Raw genomic sequence first — 12863 nt, 5'->3', positions numbered from 1 at the left:
CTTCATCTGTAAAACAAAATAATAATGTTTGTGAAGAATACAAGAGCTAATATTTGTACAAGTGCTTGAAGCAGTGTCTGGCACATGCCAGTGTATGCTAAATAAAACAAAAATAATCAGCAAAGGCAGAGGATTGAAAAGATGTGGCATTTTCAAGAAATGTTATTGAGGCTCAAAATGCATGGGTTTGCTCTTATCTCACCCTGCACTCCTCACCCCCAGAAGCAGCAATTCCTGAATGGGGCTGCAGGGGAGGGAGTGTATGAAGGGTTAAACCCCTAAGTGCACAGAAAAACAAGTTCCATCTGGTCCCTGGGACAAAGCAACAGCCTGCAAAGCCCCCAACCCGGGCTCCTGCTCAAAGGACACATTGCTTTTTAAAATTCCAACTTGTGGCTGCCTCGATCTATAAATCAACCAGTTTTCCACACCCCAGAGCTCCCAGCAGGATTTGCAAATGGCAGTGAGACATTCGTGTTCTGAGAATAGGCACAGGAGAGTGTCTTCGCTCTCGACCCCCAGTACCTGGTACCCAGTGCTTCATCTTTGGCTGCCTTTCAAGGTGGGCATTGCTCTCCCCGCAACAAAGAGAGGGAAGGCAAGACAGAGGACACAGGCGCGGGAAGGTTCAGGTGGACAGAGGGCTTTGATTTAGATGCTCAACTTCCAGAGCTGTCCCTGGGGCTCAGTGAGTCCCCAGCTTTGTTCATAGGTGCAATCAAACAAATAAGGCCACTAGCTCACCTCCCCCACACCAGGACTGGGACCCCATCTGTGGATGCCAGGCTGGGCATGGGGATAGCTGGTTCATGAGAGCTATCAAATACCACCAAGAGGTTAGGGGAACCCTAACCAGAGAAGAAGGGCCTGCACATACAGCAGCTTATGACCCAGCATCCACTGCAGGACCCAGGGTCCTCCTCACCTGGAAGGGGAGTAGGAGCCAGGATGAAGCCAGGCAGCTTCTTGTGGACCCCTGCTGGGGGTTGAGGCCTGGCTTTCTCCCACCCTAGGCACGTGCCTGCGGCAGAGAATGCTGAATCCAGCACAAGCATTCACCCCGCAGAGCAAGAAAGTAATTCACAAAAAGTTGGGCAATTCAAAGTTACGGTTTCCACAGCAACCAGCACTCAGACCATTTGGGGAGCTGAAGCCTTTTCCTCTTAGCGTTCACTTTTTTCTTCCCCAAATAGCATTTTTTTCCTTATTATTAAAGTAATACATGTCTATTGGAGAACATATGGAAATTACAGACAAGTGTAAAAGAGAAAATAAAAATCACCCTTAATCTCTCCACTCAAGATGATCCAATGCTAACATTTTGATGTATTCTCTATTTGTCTAGTTTTTTATTTTTGCATGCATAAAAAGACATAATTTTTGAAAATTATAGAGTGAAATTACTGTTTTATCATTTGGTTTCTTTCACTTAAAATATATTGTAAGATTTCCTATTAGCCTTAAATATTCTTTGAGAGCATGATTTTTAATGAATGGCTTTAGGGTACTTTTTCATATGGATTTAACCAGTCTATTGTTGAACATTTGGATGGTTTTCCTTTTTTCCTGCTATTTTAAATAACACTACAATGAACATCCTTTTACATAAATTTTTCTGTATGTCTCTGACTAAGTAATCATATTAGAATAAATTGCTAGAACTGAAATTACTGTTCAACCACAATGGACATGCTAATGGTTTTGATACCTATTATTAAATCACCTTTCCGGAAAGGTTGAAGCAATGTGTATTTCTACCTGTAATATATACTGTTCTTTACAAAAAAAAAAAAAAAAAAAAGGCACAAACTGCCATCTGGTTGGTTTTACATAAAGTCTACACCATTTTTTCAAATCACATTTTGAAATTATAAATAGCATTGAATCCCCCACCCATATTTTTAATGAACATTCTTCTTTCTAGAATCACCTGTTAACATCCTGTAATTTCTTTTTCCCAGGAGGGTTCATCTTTGTCTTATTCTAAGAGCCCTTTCTGCATGAGGATAATGACGCTTTGTGTATTTGGGGCACGTACATTCTCAGTTTGCCGCTGGAGTTTTGTTTTGTCTGTGGCATTTTTTTATAGTGCAGAAGTTTCAAATATGTTTGCAACTTACATCTGTCCCTTTTCCTTCCTGAGTCTGTCCCTTGGTCTTATGCTCAGGCAGACCACCCTACCCAAGACAAGCGCTGCCCAGCTTGCTGCTCTTCCCGTCACTTTGCAGCTCAGGGGCTTAGGTTAACATCCACAGCTCTAAGCCACCTGCGCTTCAGGTAGAGGTGTGCCTGAGCCTTCACTTCCCCTATAGTCCTGAAGCAAGATCCCAGGAGGCTGAGTGAGGAATGATTGCCAAGCAGACACAGGACCCGATCTCTCTGCTGCTCCCATCTGTCTGGTCTCAGCTTTGCAAGCGTCTTTCTCTGGGCCCTGGAATGTTGCTAGTGAATGGAAGAGACACGGGAGGAGGGAGTAGCTGTTCCACTACTACAGACTGCACACCAAGAAAGGTGAGGTGGGGGCGGTGGAGGGTGCGGGCGCCAGATGTATGGAGAGCTGGCGAGCAGCTTCCCGCAGGGCATGGTGGAAATCCAGGGCTTGGATTCCAAGCCTGGAATTGCTGTCATTCCACTTGCGAGATGAACTGCCAGAGGCAGTCTGGCTGGCATTGCACATCACCCAAGACAAGGTTTTCATACAACCTTAAAGATGTGCCGGGGACAGAAGGAACCTGGGGTGTCTGCTCCCCAAATTGTGAGCCCTCTCTTTAACCCCTCCAGGGGGCCCTAGAGACAGAAGGCACCAGCAGGATGGCATGATCCTGAACAGAGGGTGGTTACCTTGGGGTTCCCTTCTGGAATGAGACCCAGCTCAGTACCCCCTGTCCAGCCTCTTCGTCCTATTTCAACCCAGCCCTCAAGTTTTCACCAAGGCTGCAGGGCCAGTTTTCTAAAGCCTGACAAGGCAGGGATTCCTTCCTTCATCCATAGGTTTGCGGAGTGGCTACTCCCTGCAGCGTCCTGTGTCCAGCCTGTAGGTCTGTTCCTTTTCACTTCCACCTCTCCTTCCCCTAACAAAAACACTGTCTTGGATGTCATGTCCACTAGCCATTGGTTTGTCTCAGCTGTTATGTCACAAGGCTGCACTGGTCACCGGGGTGGCTGCAGTTACCCATCGCCCCATTAACACCACCGTATCATCTACGGAATGGTTCCACTGTCAGGGACCGTAGGCTTTGCACCCACAGCCCTTGAAATCGCCACCCAATAATCTTCATTCAACAAGTATTTAAGAGGTGCCTACTGTGCGACAGACTCTGTCCTAGTGCTTGGGACAAACCAGTGCGTGAACCAGGCAAAGATTCCTGCCCTCGTGGAGCTTACATTCTAGCTATGGGTGAGAACAGATGAAATAAACAAGCACATAACAGTGCACAAGGACCTAAAGGTGATGAATAAGATGAGAGGGAAGAAGTGGAGAAAGCTAAGTTGAGACAGCCCTAGGGCTGTCAGAGCTGGGGGATCCAAAAGGCTCTTAAGGAGGTGACCTTTAAGGATTTGAAGGGAGTGAGGCCAGGAGCCGTGCAGATAGAGGGAGGAGGGTGATCCAGGCAGGGGCACTGCTGGTGCACAGGCCCCAAAACACGCCTGAACCACGAGAGACCATGTAAAGGTGCAGATTTCCAATGACGAATGTCATTATATTGCAGACCTCAACTGTACCAAGAAAATTAACTTCAAAAATAAGATGTGATATAATCTTAAAAAAAAAATAAAAACCTGGTCAGGGAATACCTGAGAGGCCAGGAAGCCAGGTGATCGGGGAGAAAAGAGCCCAAGGAGTGGAGGGCTGAGAGGAAGCAGGGCTCAGACCCATGGGGCTGGAAGGCCACGGGCCACTGTCACGCCTTGGCTTTTACTCCGGGAATCGGAGGACCTGGAAGGGGTGGGATCAGAGGCGACCTGCCGGTTAACCCTGGCCTGGTTGCTGGGTTGAGAGGATCCTGGGTATCAGGGCCAGGCACAGTGAGGCGGAGGAGGAGGAGGAGGAGGAGGAGGAGGAGGAGGAGGAGGGGAGGAGGAGGAGGGGAGGGGGAGGAGGAGGAGGAGGAGGAGGAGGAGGGGAGGAGGGAGGAGGAGGAGGAGGAGGAGGAGGAGGAGGAGGAGGAGGAGGAGGAGGAGGAGGAGGAGGAGGAGGAGGAGGAGGAGGAGGAGGAGGAGGAGGAGGAGGAGGAGGAAGCCACCCGCTGGTTGAAGCGGCAGCGGCAGACAAGAAAGAGCAAGACGAGGATTGTCCACTCGCTGCGACCCGTTCTAAGACGAGCGAAAGCCAGATGCAGGAAGTGCACGGGTCCGGGAACACTTGGGCCGATTCGGGGACTGCGGCGTATTTTTCAAAAGCTTTTCAGTCTGGGGTGCAGTGTGAGAGGCACTCTCAGGGTCAGTGTGGCCTTGGCACCCCGACTTTTCCCCTTCCGGCTGCTCCATCCGGCCGATGGGGGCGTGCTCCGGGAGGGTGTCTCGGCCTGGCCGCTCCCGCTGCGCTCCCGGAAAGGTTGGTCTGATACAGAAGGGCATTTCCACAACCGACTGGCAAAGGGCGAGCTGGTGTGGGGGTGGGGGGGGTGCAGAGGTGTGCACCCCGGATCCACAACACCACTGCGACTTCACTACGGGGTAGGTCTCCACCGCCCGGCCCCGCCTCTGCACTTCCTTCCAGACTTGGCGGGGTGGGGCGCAGCCACGCCACGGGCTCTCGGGTCCCTGGGGCAGGAAGACGGTCACCTAGCTCCCTCTGGTGCCGAAGCTTCCAATTGCAGCCCCAAGAGCCGACCTTTGCCTTACCCAGGGCCTGCTTCTCCCAGCATTCTCAGTGCAAGGGAGAACACAGGCTGCGAGTTCAAGTGTCCTACCGCAACTCCTGTCTCCAGCTTGGGTTAGGGGTGCAGACCAAACCCACAGTGAAGAAACAGGGGTTTCCTGATCTGTGAGTCCTCTACATCCCCACCCCCAGACTCCCTGCTCCCCTGGCTAAATCCTTGACAGTGCACAGCCACCAAGAGCCCATTTGTAAAGAGAGGGTGGCACAAGAGGAACCCCACCACCCTCTCCTTCCCTGCAGTGCTTCCCTGGATTTGAAGGTGGCCCCTGGAAGACATCTCCGGCCATCTGAGGCACATGGCAGTTTGCCCTCTTCCGGGAAGGAACTGGGACAGTGGAGAGTTTAGGGCCAAAGGCTTTGGAGTCTACCCAGACCTGAGTTCAAATTCTGACTTTGTTGCCTTTAGGCAGCCCAAGACTGTGATAAATAATGTTTGAGGGGGCTTAGTGTAGAGCCCAGCCTGGGCACATGGAGAACAGCCAGTAAATGTCACCAGTCGGAACCACTTGCAGAAAAGTGGAACAGAATGGGGGAAGAGCATGGATAGCAGCCAGAGGATCCGGACTCTAGACTCTGTACAACGCATCTGTCAGAGCAAACAAATGTCTGCTGGGTAGTGATGAGACTCAAACTCAGTACCCTGAGTCCCCACTGTGGACAGAGACCAACTCCTGCTGGGCCTGTCTGGCAGGACTGGTGGGAGACAGGGACTCCATGAAAGCGTAGTACAATAGAAAGGACAGTCGGGATAGGCTGAGTGCACTGAAGTCACCCTGTTATTACCAGGAGACCAAACTTCTGGCACCTTGCACTTAGCTCCGTATCAGAGCATGAACCTCCCAAAGGGGAGCCCCTAGTTTCGTGCTGTCTCTCAAGCACACAGACCTCTCTACCCTCGCTGAGTTTACATTCTCATTGGAAAGTTAGACTAGGAGTTGACACCAGGGGCAGGAGTGGATAGCTCTCTGTCCAAGCCAAAGTATTGGGGGAAATGCCCAGGTAAGGGGACAGTGATTCTCAGAAGGGAAGCTAAGCCCCGGAACAGCTGGAAATGCGCAGGAAAGGTTTTGCAGACTCAGAGCCAGGGTGCACAGACGACAGTGCCTGCCTCACTATGTAGCCCAGACTGGCCTCGAACTCACTTTGATGCCCCTCCTTCAGCCTCCCGAATGCTGGGTTACAGGCGTGCACCACCACGCCCGGCTACAAAATACTTTTTTTAAAAGTCTGCAAAACCTTTCTCAAAATTCTTTAGACCACCACTTTATCTCTCCAGTGAGTAAGCAACAGGTCACTGCAGCATCCAAGATGCATGCATGTATCCCTCTGAATGCTCCATCAAGGGCCGGGCTGCTATTTTAAACTCTGAGGCCTGTGTGTGCTGACATGGCCGACTGCTGCAAATAGATCCCAGGCAGGCGAAGAGCCCCCCACACACACTTGCCAAATGCGTGTGCACATAAAACCAGGATGCAAACCCATTGAACTCCTCTCTCTCTCTCTTTCAGGTCCCCAAGCCCCCTCGGTGGAGTGGCCCACACAGATTTTTCAAAGAAACACCATTTGATCTGAAAAACATCTGGAACCACTTCCCCAGCCCTCGACTGCCGGTGCCGGAGCAGCGCCGGCTGGCCTGGCCTGCAGTGGACCCTTTACACAGGGCAGCTCTGCTTTGGAAGAAGGCCCTGTCAGGCTGCGGCTTTCAGAAGTGCTGCACACTCTGAGGCGGAACTGAGCAGTCAGTGGGGAAGGTTTGGGGATAATGAGGATGGAGCTGGAGGTCAAGGCCAAGATGTCTGCTAATGAAGGCGCCCGGAGGGAGACATCAGCCACCAGGGCAGAGTAGATTCTCTTAAGCTGGCCCTCCGTTGTCAGTGTTGAATGGACACCAAGCACAGCAGCGAATGCTCAGACTGTTACGGATCACCCAGCCAGTGCAGTGCGGGGCTTTGTTGTGCTGCTGTCTGTGGAGCAGGGAGTGGAGCCCCACTGAGATCCAATGAAGGGAGGATGGATGCATGGACAAAGGAATGAATCCAGCATGAGCATCAGGGCCACTGCTGATTTGGAGAGGGCAGAATTCAGCAGGGGAAGGTGCACTGGGTACCCTGCCGCCCCGGGGGGCTCGGGCCAGCGAGACCCTGGGCAGCGCCCCTCCTCTCTAATCTCAGGGTGGACCCCTGCTCTGAGGATTGTGAAATCCGGCACAGGAAATGTCCTTGCAGGCTGATAAGCATCACTTTCTGCTCATCCGGCCCTGCCCCCCATGCCCAGAGGCGTGGCTGGGGACAGATGGCCTCGGATGACGAAGGTGTGGCATTAGTGGACACGGGTCATCTGAGCAGAGGACCCAGGGATGCGGGGGCAGCACCTCCTAGATGCATGCTCACCAGGGTGTGGGGCGCTCTCCCCCCCCTGGGCCGGCCCTGCTGTCACCCCCAGCCCGCCCCCTTTCATTGCCTTACCTCAACCCTGTGCACAGGCTCCCGGCTCTGAGCCCCCAACACTGCCTCCTGGAGCCTGCAAGAGCCCCCTTTATTCTGCTCCATCTGCCCCCCAACGACAAGCTGCAAACCAGCCCCTATATCATACCACAGCGGCAAGTGATGTTATCTATTAAGGCCCAGTGCGGTGGCGCACACCTGTGATCCCAGGGCTATGGGAGACTGAGACAGGAGGCTCGCCAGTTTGAGTACAGCCTGGACACCTTCAGGGAGACCTTCTCTCAAATTAAAACATAATTTTTAAAAAGGGGGGCTGGGGAAGTAGCTCAGTACAAAGGCCCTTGGTTCAATCCCCCGTACTGAAAAAACAAAACAACAGCTCTGGTCAGGGGCTAGGCCTGGGTGATGGTCACGTGTCACGAATTCACTTGGTGCGCTGCTGTCCATCACCCTGTCTGGATTTTACCTTCTACCCGTCCCCGCCAGCCTCCCAAAGCCCCGCCGCCTTAGGCTTCCGCTCTGCCCCGGCAGATGGCGCTGCTGGCTGAGTGCAGCTCACAGGGCCAGGGCTGGGGACCCCTCACCCCAGCGTCGCGGTGACCACAACAGAATTTCCAGGCCACTTAGCGCCCCACCACCACCGCGCGCGCTCTTTCCGGGCTCCTTGGGGCTCCCACTTCGGACTCTGGCCAAGAGCCAGGTTCTGCCAGTTCTGAGGCATCTACGACACCCTCCAAAGCGGCTCCTCGTTCCTCTCCCCGGAGGAGCGGAGTCCAGCAGGCGGTTATTTCCGCCTCTGCTCTGTTCTGCCATCGCCCTTCCTACTGGCTCCTTCCGGGAGCACTCTAATATTCTCGATCTCTTTGCCCTTGGCAAACTCCGGTGTGAGCAGCCAGCCCAACCCTCGGGGTCCCCTTCTCACTCCCTCCCCTGTCCCCTCACATGGGTCACCAATGGCTTCCTGGTGGTTAGGTGCCACTAGTTTGTTTTGTGGTACTGGGGATCGAACCCAGGGACTTGGCAGTGAGCTACATCCCCAGCCCTTTTGTTATTTTTGATTTTGAGACAAGGTCTCACTAAGTTGCCCAGGCTGGTCTTGAACTTGCGACACTCCCGTCTCTGTCTCCCAGAGTGCAGGGATGACAGAAGTGAGCCATGTTCTATCCAATCTGATGCCTCTGGCTGGCTGCTGTTGATGGGGCCACATCTCCAAGGGAGAGGTTGCCTTGTGGATGCCACCCTGCCTGGGCACAAGGACCCAAACCCAGGCCTCTGGCCTCGCCTTCTCTAGTGGCATCAGCCAGTCCTGCTGTCAGGCAGCTGCCTCTGGGTGCAGGCAGCACCCTCAGATTAGGTGCACGTGGCAGTCGCTGCTGCTGTGCTGCTGTGACAGTGCACACCTGTACTCCAGCACTTGGGAGGCTGAAACAGGAGGATGGCAAATTCAAGCCCAGCCTGGGCAACTGAGTGACTTGGTGAGACCCTGTCTCAAAATCAAAAATAACAAAAGGATTGGGGACGTAGCTCAGTGCAAAGACCCTGGGTTCCATCTCCCAGTACTGGGGAAAAAAAGTCGCTGCTGCTGGCCCTGTAAACCTAGTGTTTCCCTTGTGTCCCTCTGCTTGGGGACACACCATTCTTAGGGTCTAGGTGCACTGCAGCCGCTGGGACTGTGCCCAGCGACACCCTGGCTATGATATAACCGTGGCCCACGCTGCCCTCCACTCCCCTGGGACACCCTGTTTGAGAGAGCAGCTCAGTGCTCCGCTCCACCCTCACCCACCTGAGCCCCTCACAGAAACCTGAGGGTCACATGCACATGCAGCTTCCAGTGCCCCACAGCCACGGCCCCATGGATCCCACCCCCTTGACATCTCTTCCCCACCCGCAGAGTCCTGACCTTGTCTCCCCTCTGTCCCTGCTCCCACCTGCTGCTGGGACTCCAAATCTGAGCCTGTCACTGTCTAGGGAATCCTGATGCCACACACCTGTGATCCCAGCACGCAGAAGGCTGAGGCAGGAGGGTTGCTTCGAGTTCAAGGCCAGCCTGAACTACATAGTGAGAACTTTGCTCAAAACAACAATGAAAGAATCCCATGGTGACCCCCTTTCTTCCCTAGCCTGGCTTTGAGGTGAAATTCAGACTCCCCTTTGGGGCTCACCCAGCTTTCTGGTTCCCTCAGCAAGGCCCTGGCCCCTCCCAAGCCTCCCAAGCCTCTTCCCCCAGCCAGTCACCGGGCTTCCCTGACCTTGGCTGGGTGCCCGCTTGATGAGACCTGTCTCCCTCCACCTATCCTGGGAGCTCTTTTCATCAGCAGTGCTGGGGTGGTGCCGGCCACTGTTTGCTAAGCGAGTCACTTCGTGTCCCTGACACCAGGTAGTCATGTGCCTCCCGCCCCAGGCCTGCTCTGGCCGCCAGGGCTCCTCCCACATGGAGACCTTGGGCAGCAGAGGCCGTGTCCCTCAGAGCTCATTGCTCTGGGCCGGGCAGCATCCCAGGTCCTGCCCTGGGTTAGCATCTCCGGCCTCTGTGACATCCGTGTTGAAATTTGTGTCACCGCCACGGGCCAATGAGGGCAAGGCGGTGGCCTCTATCAGGCAGCTCCGGGCACTGTTGCCGGTGAGGGGGCGCTTGCCCTGAGGACGGTGCGGGACAGGTTCACCTGCTTTCTGGAGGCTGAGGGACAGCAGGACGGAGCCCGGCTTTTGTTCTTTCCCCCAAATGCAGTGCACATTGTCCACCACTTCAAGGCCATTTCTGCTCTTCCAAAGGATGCCAGCTGGCTGAACTCCAGGGGAAGAAAAACCCCGGCAAGATGCTTTTCAGAGCCCTTTCAGCCCTCATTGGCCCGAGGATGAGGACGGGGTGTGCTCAGAGATGCTGGTGGCCAGATGGTGCAGACGGGGCCAGGGGAGGAGAGGGCCACTTACTTCAACGTGACTCAGCCCTCGCCACCCATTTCCTGCCTGGCTTTGCTCTCTGTGAACCCTGGGTCTCCTTCCTCTCCCCCCCTGCTTCTCCATCTGCCCCAGACCCACCCACCCTGGGTGGAGGACAGAGAACCACTGCCTGGGACCGCAGGGCTCAGCAGCTTTTCCTCAGGTGCCAGGACTCCCCTAAGTTTGAAGGTAACCTGGGGCTTGCACAGCCTGTGGCTTACACTCCCGGAAGTGTCCTTGCAGCTGCCGTTCATTCCCTCACCCACTCACCCACTCACCCGGCCACCAGCACAGACTGCAGTGCTGGCGGGGCTGTGGGTGACTCGGGATGGCTCCGGGCTCCTGTCTCCCGGTGCTTACAGAGCGAGTTTCAACAGAGCAAGCGCAGTACCAGACGGCCGGAAGTAAACATACCCTTTCCAGGGCAGGGGACAGCAAGAAGCAGTCAGCCAGGGATGGGAGGGAACCCCAGAGGGAGCCAGTCAGGAAAGACTTCGTGGAGGAGGAAGAACTTGGAGGCCAGTGAGACCCAAAGGTGGGGAAGCAGCCTGCCAGAAGGTGTGGAGGCGGGAAGACCCGAGGTGGTCATTCGCCCTCCTCTGCCGATTGCTCAGGTGCTTCCCCACCCACCCGCCCCTTTCCGGAGGGACCTGGGTCCCAGATGCACCTGCTTCTGCTCCCACTTGGCCAGCCACACTCCCTGCAGGTGATTGGTCCCTTGGGCCCTCACAGGAAGCTCCAGCCACCCCCTCCTTCGCCATGAGCGTCCTTCCTGCACAACTAGGGAAAGCGTCCCTTCATGAAGTCCCCTCGAACTGTGCCAGCATCCACCCCAAGGTCTCCCTTGGAGCCCTGGCTGGGAGGCCACTGGTCAAGCCCATGGGAGGGTTGGGACCCAGATTGGCCCGTTTCCCGCTCTGTACAGGCCACATTTCACAGTAACCGCACAGGTTCCCTGCCCGACCCCTCTTCCTGTAAATGACCCCTGCTGCTCCTCTGGGGACTCATTCCCTGCTGCTCTCTGTCCTTGGCCACTAAGTGGGCTACCCAGGGCCGCTGTTTGGTTTGAAAATGGGCATTGATCCCAGGAGGGCAAACCTAGGACTTTTAATGGTTGGAAAGGGTCCATCTTTCTCTGCTGGGGTTGTTGAACCAGTCAGACATAAATCCAACTTTGGCACCACAAGGAAAGTCTTTTTATAAAGAGAAACAGCAGAGAGAAAAGCAGAGTAAAGGGATAGATTTGTGATCTGGTGACATTGTTTGAAATCCTGGATCCAGCCAGACCTGAAGTTATCCCTGAAACAATAAATTCTCCCCTTTTTTGGCTTATGCCAGTTAGAGTTGGCTTTTTTTCCTCTCTTGACACCCTTGAGTTGCCAACTTGATGAGAATTAAGTGAAATGATGACACGGATACCACCCGGCATAAAGTAGGCGGCCCTGTTATATTTCTGTACAGTGGGAGATTTCAAGACCCAGAGCAATAGCTTCCTCTTCCTTATTTTCTCCCAGCCCTTTTAATTTTTTTATTTTGAGACACAGTCTCCCTAACTTGTCCAGGGTGGCTTTGCAATTGCAATCCTCCTGCCTCAGCCTCCCGAGGAGCTGGAATTACAGGAGTGCGCCAGCACACCTGGCATGGTATCTCCTCTCTGTTTGGTGTCCCTGTCCAGCCGCCCAGTAGTGTCAGCTAAGCCCAGTCAAAACCAACACTCAGAACTGGCTGACTCTCTCTTCCAGGAGGGACTCCAGGAGCTAGAAAAGCCTTCACTGCCATCTAGTGGACATCTGAAGCAACAGCAGGCCAGGGTGACGGGACAAGCACTGGAAAACATTTGGCTGGGCCTCCTCACTCTGCAAGTGAAACTCCAAGGGAAAGTGAATTAATGGAGAGGTCAAGAAAGAGCCTGTCCCATGGGGCGCATACACTGCTCCCTGAGGGCCTGGGTTCCTGCCCTGCCACTGTGACCCTCCACCTCAGGGCAGAAATCACAGCGGCTTTCTTTGCTCCTTGTAGCTGCCAGGGGTGGGAGGGGAGATTGCATATGTGGCACGTGCACACATGTGTACGTGTATGTGTGTGGGCATGTGCGTGTGCATGCATGAGTGTTGCTTGATCTCAGCCTCCCAGAGGAAAGGGTGCTCATCACAGTTGCAAACAGGACAGCATGTCAAAGCTGCATGACAGGGGCCACACAGATATCAAGACATTTCACAATCCATTTGCCCTCCAATCGTACAGTCACTTGGAGGAAGACACAGACGGACCCAGTAGACTGAGTAACCCACGTGGTGCCGATCCTGTTTCCTGGCTGCGGCCTTGCTGGCCTGTGTGCAGCCGGCCCTCTGGCTTGGCCAGTGGAGCACAGGGGACCCACAGAACAAGGGAGGGGGGAGCCCCTGTGGCCTCTCTGCCACACTGCAGAAGGGACCGGAAGCTGCGACCCCACTACTACCCTTCTGTCTCTGCCCATTTGTGACCTGAGTCCTGGTCACACCTCAGTCCTTGTTCCTCGGTGACATTTCACTTCCAGCCCAAACACAACTGAGAGCGAGAGGTCGGCCTTGAACATGGAGCTCTGCGGGCTCAGTCTG

At 54.3% G+C, this 12863-nt stretch overlaps 1 protein-coding gene across 8 annotated transcripts in view; it reads right to left on the bottom strand.

Annotated features, from left to right (window-relative positions):
- Pebp4 (phosphatidylethanolamine binding protein 4) overlaps positions 1–12863 on the bottom strand; it is a 211338-nt gene that overhangs the window by 164990 nt on the left and 33485 nt on the right. For 2 of the 8 annotated variants that reach the window (XR_015453370.1, XR_015453374.1), the window contains exon 3: positions 10929–12122. The exons of the other annotated variants lie outside the window; for them this stretch is intronic. The gene's annotated coding sequence lies outside the window, so the exon portion shown is untranslated. Of the gene's footprint in view, positions 1–10928; positions 12123–12863 lie in introns of those variants that run through there. 8 annotated transcript variants of the gene reach the window in all.

The sequence above is a fragment of the Heterocephalus glaber genome, unplaced genomic scaffold (genome assembly GCF_053883595.1).
Source record: "Heterocephalus glaber isolate CG9 unplaced genomic scaffold, H.glaber_assembly_v1.0 deba00001460, whole genome shotgun sequence".
NCBI classification, from domain to species: domain Eukaryota; kingdom Metazoa; phylum Chordata; class Mammalia; order Rodentia; family Bathyergidae; genus Heterocephalus; species Heterocephalus glaber.
Note: the sequence above shows the minus strand (reverse complement) of the source record. Positions and strands in the feature narration are given on the sequence as shown.